Here is a 7,978-nt window from a genome sequence, read left to right as displayed (position 1 = left end):
CTACTAAGTCCCGCTCATCTAATTGAACCTGAGCTTCATTGAAAACTCTGAGATTTATTGTATCTTACTCTTCTTTTTATCCTAATTTGTTTTTAGTTTCTTGGGGACAAGCAACAGTTTAAGTTTGGTGTTATGATGAGCGGATATTTTATACACTTTTTGACATCATTTTCATATAGTTTTAGCATGTTTTGTTTAAGTTTTATTATGTTTTAATAGGTTTTGGTGTAAAATTCACATTTTTGGATTCTATTATGAGTTGTTATCTTTTATAGTGATTTCAGGTATTTTCTGGCTAAAATATGAGAGTTTTGACAACGTCTGATTCAGAGGCAAGGAAATCGTAGCAGATGTTGTCAAGATCTGACCTCCGTACATTCAAGCAACCATTTTTTGAGCTAAAAATATCCAAATGGAGCGTTCTCAATGGCTTTGGAACACTAACATCTAGGAATTTCCAGCAATATATAATAGTTTATACTTGTCTTTGGAGATGAAGGCCTAAAACTGGCGTTCAACACCAGCCATCTACCCACTTCCTGGCATTGGACGCCCAAAAGGGAGCAGCTGGCGTCCAACGCCCAAAGGGGAGTCCAAAGGGGGCGTTCAACACCCAAGAGCCCTACTAGCACATGGAGACACCCTTAGCTCAGCCCAAACCCTCACCAAGTGGTCTCCAGAAGTGGATTTTTGCACTACAAGCCTAAGCCTATCATATTTTTGTAATCCTTAGTTATTAGATTAGTATATATATGAGAAGATTACTCTTGTTTTAGGATCTTCGACCACCATAGAACATTATTTCATATTTTTAAGTTTCATTATACAGTATGAGTGGTGCACAAAATTATGATCTCTAATAATGGCATTCAACTTGGTATGCGCATCTACTAAGTCAACACTTTCTTCACAACTTCGCACAACTAACCAGCAAGTGCACTGGGTCGTCCAAGTAATAAACCTTACGTGAGTAAAGGTCGATCCCATGGAGATTGTGGGTATGAAGCAAGCTATGATCATCTTGTAAATCTCAGTTAGGCAGATAATAAATGGTTATGGAGTTTTCGAATAATAATAATAAATAAACAGAAAATAAAGATAGAAATACTTATGTAAATCATTGGTGAGAATTTTAGATAAGTGTATGGAGATGCTTTGTCCCTGTTGGATCTCTGCTTTCCTACTGCCTTCCTTCAATCCTTCTTACTCCTTTCCATGGAAAGCTGTATGTAGGGCATCACTGTTGTCAATGGCTACATCCCATCCTCTCAGTGAAAATGGTCCAAATGCTCTGTCACAGCACGGCTAATCATCTGTCAGTTCTCGATCATGTCGAAATAGAATCCATTGATTCTTTTGCATTTGTCATCACGCCCAACAATCGCGAGTTTGAAGCTCGTCATAGTCATTCAATCCCTGAATACTACTCGGAATACCACAGACAAGGTTTAGACTTTTCCGGATTCTCATGAAATCCTCCATCAATTCTAGCTTATACCACGAAGATTCTGATTAAGAAATCCAAGAGATATGCGTTCGGTCTAAGGTAGAACGGAGGTGGTTGTCAGTCACACGTTCATAGGTGAGAATGATGATGAGTGTCACGGATCATCACATTCATCATGGTGAAGTGCAACGAATATCTTAGAATAGGAATAAACTGAATTAAATAGAAAATAGTAGTAATTGCATTAAAACTCGAGGTACAACAAAGCTCCACACCCTTAATCTATGGTGTGTAGAAACTCCGCCATTAAAAATACATAAGTGATGAAGGTCCAGGCATGGCCGAATGGCCAGCCCCCAAATGTGATCAAAGATGTAAAATCCATATACCCCCCTAGTACAATAGTAAAAAGTTCTACTTATACTAGACTAGCTACTAGGGTTTACAGAATTGAGTAAATGATGCAGAAATCCACTTCTGGGGCCCACTTGGTGTGTGCTTGGGCTGAGCTTGAGCTTTACACGTGCAGAGACTTCTCTTGGAGTTAAACTCCAAGTTGTAACATGTTTCTGGCGTTTAACTCTGGTTTGTGACGTGTTTTTGGCGTTTGACTCCAGAATGCAGCATGGAATTGGCGTTGAACACCAGTTTGCATCATCTAATCTCGAATAAAGTATAAACTATTATATATTGCTGGAAAGCTCTGAATGTCTACTTTCCAACCCCGTTGAGAGCGTGAAATTTGAAGTTCTGTAGCTCCAGAAATATCATTTTGAGTGCAGAAAGGTCAGATTCCAACAGCATCAGCAGTACTTTGTCAGCCTGAATCAGATTTTTGCTCAGGTCCCTAAATTTCAGCCAGAAAATACATGAAATCATAGAAAAACACACAAACTCATAGTAAATTCCAGAAATGTGAATTTAGCATAAAAACCGATGAAAACATCCATAAAAGTAGCTAGATCCTACTAAAAATTACCTAAAAACAATGCCAAAAAAACGTATAAATTATCCGCTCATCAATGAGCAACTAAACCTCCTAGGTTAAGGTTAGGAGCTCTGCTGAGTTTTATGGATTAATAAAATCACTACTGTTTTATTTCAATTCGTGTTTGATTCTCTCCTAAGATGTATCTTCATTCTTCAACCTTATGAATGAGTTAAACCGTCACAAGTTATCTCTATTCTACATGGGTTCAGCGAGCGTCTTTCATCGAATATCAATGACCACTAGCTTGAGGATACATCTCTTAGACGGCTAATCCATGACTTTGTTGGGGACTTCTCGAGACATTAGTTCAGCTGAGGTATGAGGAGATTAGGGTCTTTGTGGTAAAGGCTAGAATCAAAGCGCATCATTCTCTGATCTGGAAGATTTGACCTTGTCTGTGGCATTTTGAGTAGGATCACATGGGGATGGACTGCAGGAGCTTCACCCTCATTCAGATTGGATGCGCACTAAACCTATTGTTCTAGCCTAGAGGAAAATTGGCAGCGTCTCAATCGACGTTGATCACATACAGCCTGTTATAGTAGAAACCATTCACAGTTGGAGTAGAAAGTAAGAAAGTATTGATCCAGAAGAACAAAGCATCTCCGAAGCCTTAACCATTTTCTTATCATTGAATTCACAATTACTAATTAACGTTATCTTTATTTTATTTTTATGCGTTTAAACAACTACACAAATTTTCTATCCGCCTTACTAAGATTTACAAGATAACCACTGTTTGATCCAAGCCGGCAATCCTCGTGGGATCGACCCTGATTCACCTCAGGTATTACTTGGACAACCCAATGCACTTGCTGGTTCAGTTGTGTGAAGTTAAATTCCGTGCACCAAGAAATGCTTTATTGATGAGCGGATAATTTATACGCTTTTTGGCATTGTTTTTAGATAGTTTTTAGTATGATTTAGTTAGTTTTTAGTATATTTTTATTAGTTTTTAAGCAAAATTCACATTTCTGGACTTTAATATGAGTTTCTGTGTTTTTATGTAATTTATGGTATTTTCTGGCTGAAATTGAGGGACCTGAGCAAAAATCTGATTCAGAGGCTGACAATGGACTACTGATGCTGTTGGATTCTGACCTCCCTACACTCGAAATGACATTTTTGGAGCTACAAGAGTCCAAATGGCAAGCTCTCAATTGCGTTGAAAAGTAGACATCCAGGGCTTTTTAGCAATACATAATAGTCTATACTTTGCCTTAGTTTAGATGACACAAACTGGCGTTTAACGGCAGCTTTCTGCCCTATTCTGGCGTTAAACGCCAAAAACAAGTTGCAAAGCAGAGTCAAACGCCAGAAACAAGTTACAAACTAGCGTTCAACTCCAAGGAAAACCTCTACACGTGAAAGCTTCAATGCTCAGCCCAATCACACACCAAGTGGGCCCAGAAGTGGATTTCTGCATCATTTACTAATTTTTCTGTAACCCTAGTAACTAGTTTAGTATAAATAGAACTTTTTACTAGTGTATTAGATATCTTGGATTTGCATCTTTGGATTACCTTTTGATCTTTTGATCACGTTTTGAAGGCTGGCCTCTCAGCCATGCCTAGACCTTGTTCTTATGTATTTTCAACGGTGGAGTTTCTACACACCATAGATTAAGGTGTGGAGCTCTGCTGTTCCTCGAGTATTAATGCAAAGTACTACTGTTTTCTATTCAATTCATGCTCATTCTTATTCTAAGATATCCATTTGCACACAAGAACATGATGAATGTGATTATTATGTGACACTCATCACCATTCTCACTTATGAACGCGTGATTGACAACTACTTCCGTTCTACATGAAAACAAGCTTGAATGTGTATCTCTTGGAATTCTGGTCCATGCGTTTGATTGCCTCTCCTGACAACAGAGCCTTCAATTCCTTGCGACCAGAGTCTTCGTGGTATAGGCTAGAATCCATTGGCAGCATTCTTGAGATCCAGAAAGTCTAAACCTTGTCTGTGGTATTTTGAGTAAGATCTGGGATGGGATGACTGTGACGAGCTTCAAACTCATGACTGTAGGGCGTGGTGACAGACGCAAAAGGATAGTAAATCCTATTCCTACACGATCGAGAATTGACAGATGATTAGCCCTACGTAACCCGTAGCTAGACCATTTTCACTAAGAGGATGGACGGTAGCCATTGACAACGGTAATCCCCTGACAAACAGCTTGCCATGGAAAGGAGTGTGAAGGATTAGACGGAGGCAGTAGGAAAGTATAAATTCAAAAGGAATGAGGCATCTCTATACACTTATCTGAAATTCCCAACAATGATTTACATAAGTATCTCTATCTTTATTTGCGTTTTACTTATCTTTTAATTATCAAAACTCCATAACCATTTTAATCTGCTTGACTGAGATTTACAAGGTGACCATAGCTTGCTTCAAGCTGACAATCTCTGTGGGATCGACCCTTAATCACGTAAGGTTTATTACTTGGACGACCTAGTGCACTTGCTGGTTAGTTGTGCAAAGTTGTGAAAAAGAAGTGAGATTACAATTGTGCGTACCAAGTTGTTGGCACCATTGAGATCACAATCTCGTGCACCAAGTTTTTGGCACCGTTGCCGGGGATTGTTCGAGTTTGGACAACTGACGGTTCATCTTGTTGCTCAGATTAGGTAATTTTCTTTTTGTTTTAACCATTATTTTATTTTCAAAAAGTTTTCAAAAATCTTTCAAAATTTTTCTTCTTTTTCGTTTTTTCCAAAAATAATTTTCAAAAAATCCAAAAAAAAGTTTATAAAATCATAAAATCAAAAATATTTTTTGTGTTTCTTGTTTGAGTCTTGAGTCAAATTTTAAGTTTGGTGTCAATTGCATGTTTTTAAAATTTGTGCATTTTTCGAAAACTCATGCATGTGTTCTTCATGATCTTCAAGTTGTTCTTGGTAAGTCTTCTTGTTTGATCTTTCATTTTTATTGTCTTGTGTCTTTTCTTGTTTTTCAGATGCATTTTTAGTTTGTTAGTGTCTAAGCATTAAAACTTTCTAAGTTTGGTGTCTTGCATGTTTTTCTTTTCTTAAAAATTTTTCAAAAATAAATCTTGGTGTTCATCTTGATCTTCAAAGTGTTCTTGGTGTTCATCTTGGCATTCATAGTGTTCTTGCATGCATCATTGGTTTTGATCATAAATTTTCATGTTTTGGGTCATATTTGTGTTTTTCTCTCTCATTAAAAATTCAAAAATAAAAAAATATATTTCCCTTATTTATCTCATAAATTTTCGAACTCTTTGGGTTGACTTAGTCAAAAAATTTTAAAATAAGTTGTTTTCTTATTAGTCAAGTCAAAATTTCATTTTTAAAAATCTTATCTTTTCAATTTTTTTACAAAAGTCAAATCTGTTTCATTTTTTCTTAGTATTTTCGAAAATTTTAAAAAATTATTTTTCAAATTCTTTTTCTTAATTTTATCTCATAATTTTCGAAACTTTACTAACAATTAATGTGATTGATTAAAACATTTGAAGTTTGTTACTTTCTTGTTAAGAAAGGGCAATCTTTAAAATCTAGAATCATATCTTTTTGTTTCTTGTTAGTCAAGTAATCAATTTTAATTTTCAAAATCAAATATTTTTAATTTCCTTTTCAAATCTTTTTCAAAATAAATTTCAATCATATCTTTTCAATCATATCTTTTTCAAAATCAATTTCAAAATATTTTCTAACTTCTTATCTTTTCAAAATTCATTTTCAAATCTTTTTCAACTAACTAATTGACTTTTTGTTTGTTTTAAAATTCTTATCCTTTTCAAAACCACCTAACTAATTTTCTCTCTCTAATTTTCAAAAATTCCTCACCCTTTTTCAAAATTCTTTTTTTAATTAACTAATTGTTTTAACTTTTAATTTTATTTCTTCTCCTAATTTTCGAAACTAACATCATAAATAAAATAAAAATAAAAATATTTCTCCTCTCTCTTCTTTTAATATTCGAATTCTCTCTCTCTCTCTCTCTCTCTCTCTATCATCTCCTTCTATTTATTTATTCATGATGCAGGTGGAAACTGTCTCTCAACAAATTTCCTTCGGCAAGTGTACCGAATTTGTCGTCAAGTAAAAACTCACAATAGAGTGAGGTCGAATCCCACAGGGATTGATTGATCAAGCAACTATAATTAGAAGAATGTTCTAGTTGAGCGAATTTTCAGAATTTGGGTTGAGATTTGCAGAAAATAAAATGGCGGGAATGTAAATAACAGAAAAAGTAAATGCTAGAATTAAAGGGCTGAAAGTAAATGACTGAAAGTAAATTGTAGAATTGTTAATGGGAATGGGGTGTTTGCTCATGAAAGTAAACGCAGAAATTAAAGAGAATGGGTGAGATCAGATTTGGGGAGTTCATTGGGCACAGGAGATGTTGCAATTCTCTAGATCAAGTTCATTTTCATCTCTTTCTCAATCAATGCACTCATTGATCTCCTTGGCAATCTTAATTGATTGAATTACAATTTCTTGCAATTCAATCTCTCAAATCTTGATCAATAGCCAATTCCTTGGTCAATTGCTCATGAGAAGAGATGAAGTGTGGTCACTGATTATACCACATGCATTTCCCAAATCAAGTATTGAGAGGATTATAGTCACATATCCATCCAAACCCAATTTGGTCCAGCATGAGAAAGCATTTCTAGCTTGATCTCTTCATTCCTCTTTCAAGGCTCAGAAGAGATCCAAGTTTGAATAGCTTCTTTTCCAAGATAACTACCCAATGGGATAAAGATTGAAAGCTTTCAAGTAAAATCAAGAGAAAAGATAGAAGAAGAATAATGAAAACTAGTATTGATCCATCAAATTACAACAGAGCTCCCTAACCCAATGAAAGGGGTTTAGTTGTTCATAGCTCTAGAAAATGAAAACAAAGATGGAGAATACATCATGGAACTAGAAGAGTAAAATACAGAGAGTAGTGCTATTTTCCCAACTTCCAGAACTCCCTAAATAATTCAAAGCTACTCCTATATATACTACTCTTCTTAGCTTCTAGTTGGCTCTTCAAGTCTTGGGCCTTTGGATCTTGAGATTGAAGCCGTTTTCTTCTTCATTTGGGCTTGGTTTTACTTTCAGATAGAAAGTGTGAAGTGGGCAGAGACTTTAGCTCAGGACGTTAGGGGTGTTAACGTTTTAGTGAAAGTATGAGTTCGAGAACGTTAGTGACACTCAACATTGTCACTAACGTTCCAATGTACCCCTTTGCCTCACGTTAAAGCCCACGTTAACTAGGTTAACGTGGCTTCTAACGTGGCCTTGCCAACCTTCGAGAACGTTAGTGACATTCAACATTGTCACTAACGTTCCAATGTGCCCCAATATCTCACGTTAGAGTCCACATTAACTAGGTTAACGTGGCTTCTAACGTGGCCATTCTTAGCCATCCCCAACGTTAGTGACAATGTTGAGTGTCACTAACGTTGGCTCATCTTTCACTCATCAACGTTAGCTTTCCACGTTAACTAAGTTAACGTGAAAGTTAACGTGGCTCCTTGGGGGTTTTGTGGGTGCTTCCAACGTTATTGACAA

The sequence above is a fragment of the Arachis hypogaea genome, chromosome 6 (genome assembly GCF_003086295.3).
Source record: "Arachis hypogaea cultivar Tifrunner chromosome 6, arahy.Tifrunner.gnm2.J5K5, whole genome shotgun sequence".
Classification (NCBI taxonomy): Eukaryota; Viridiplantae; Streptophyta; class Magnoliopsida; order Fabales; family Fabaceae; genus Arachis; species Arachis hypogaea.
The sequence above is the reverse complement of the archived record's forward strand: the minus strand, read 5'-3'. Positions refer to the sequence as shown.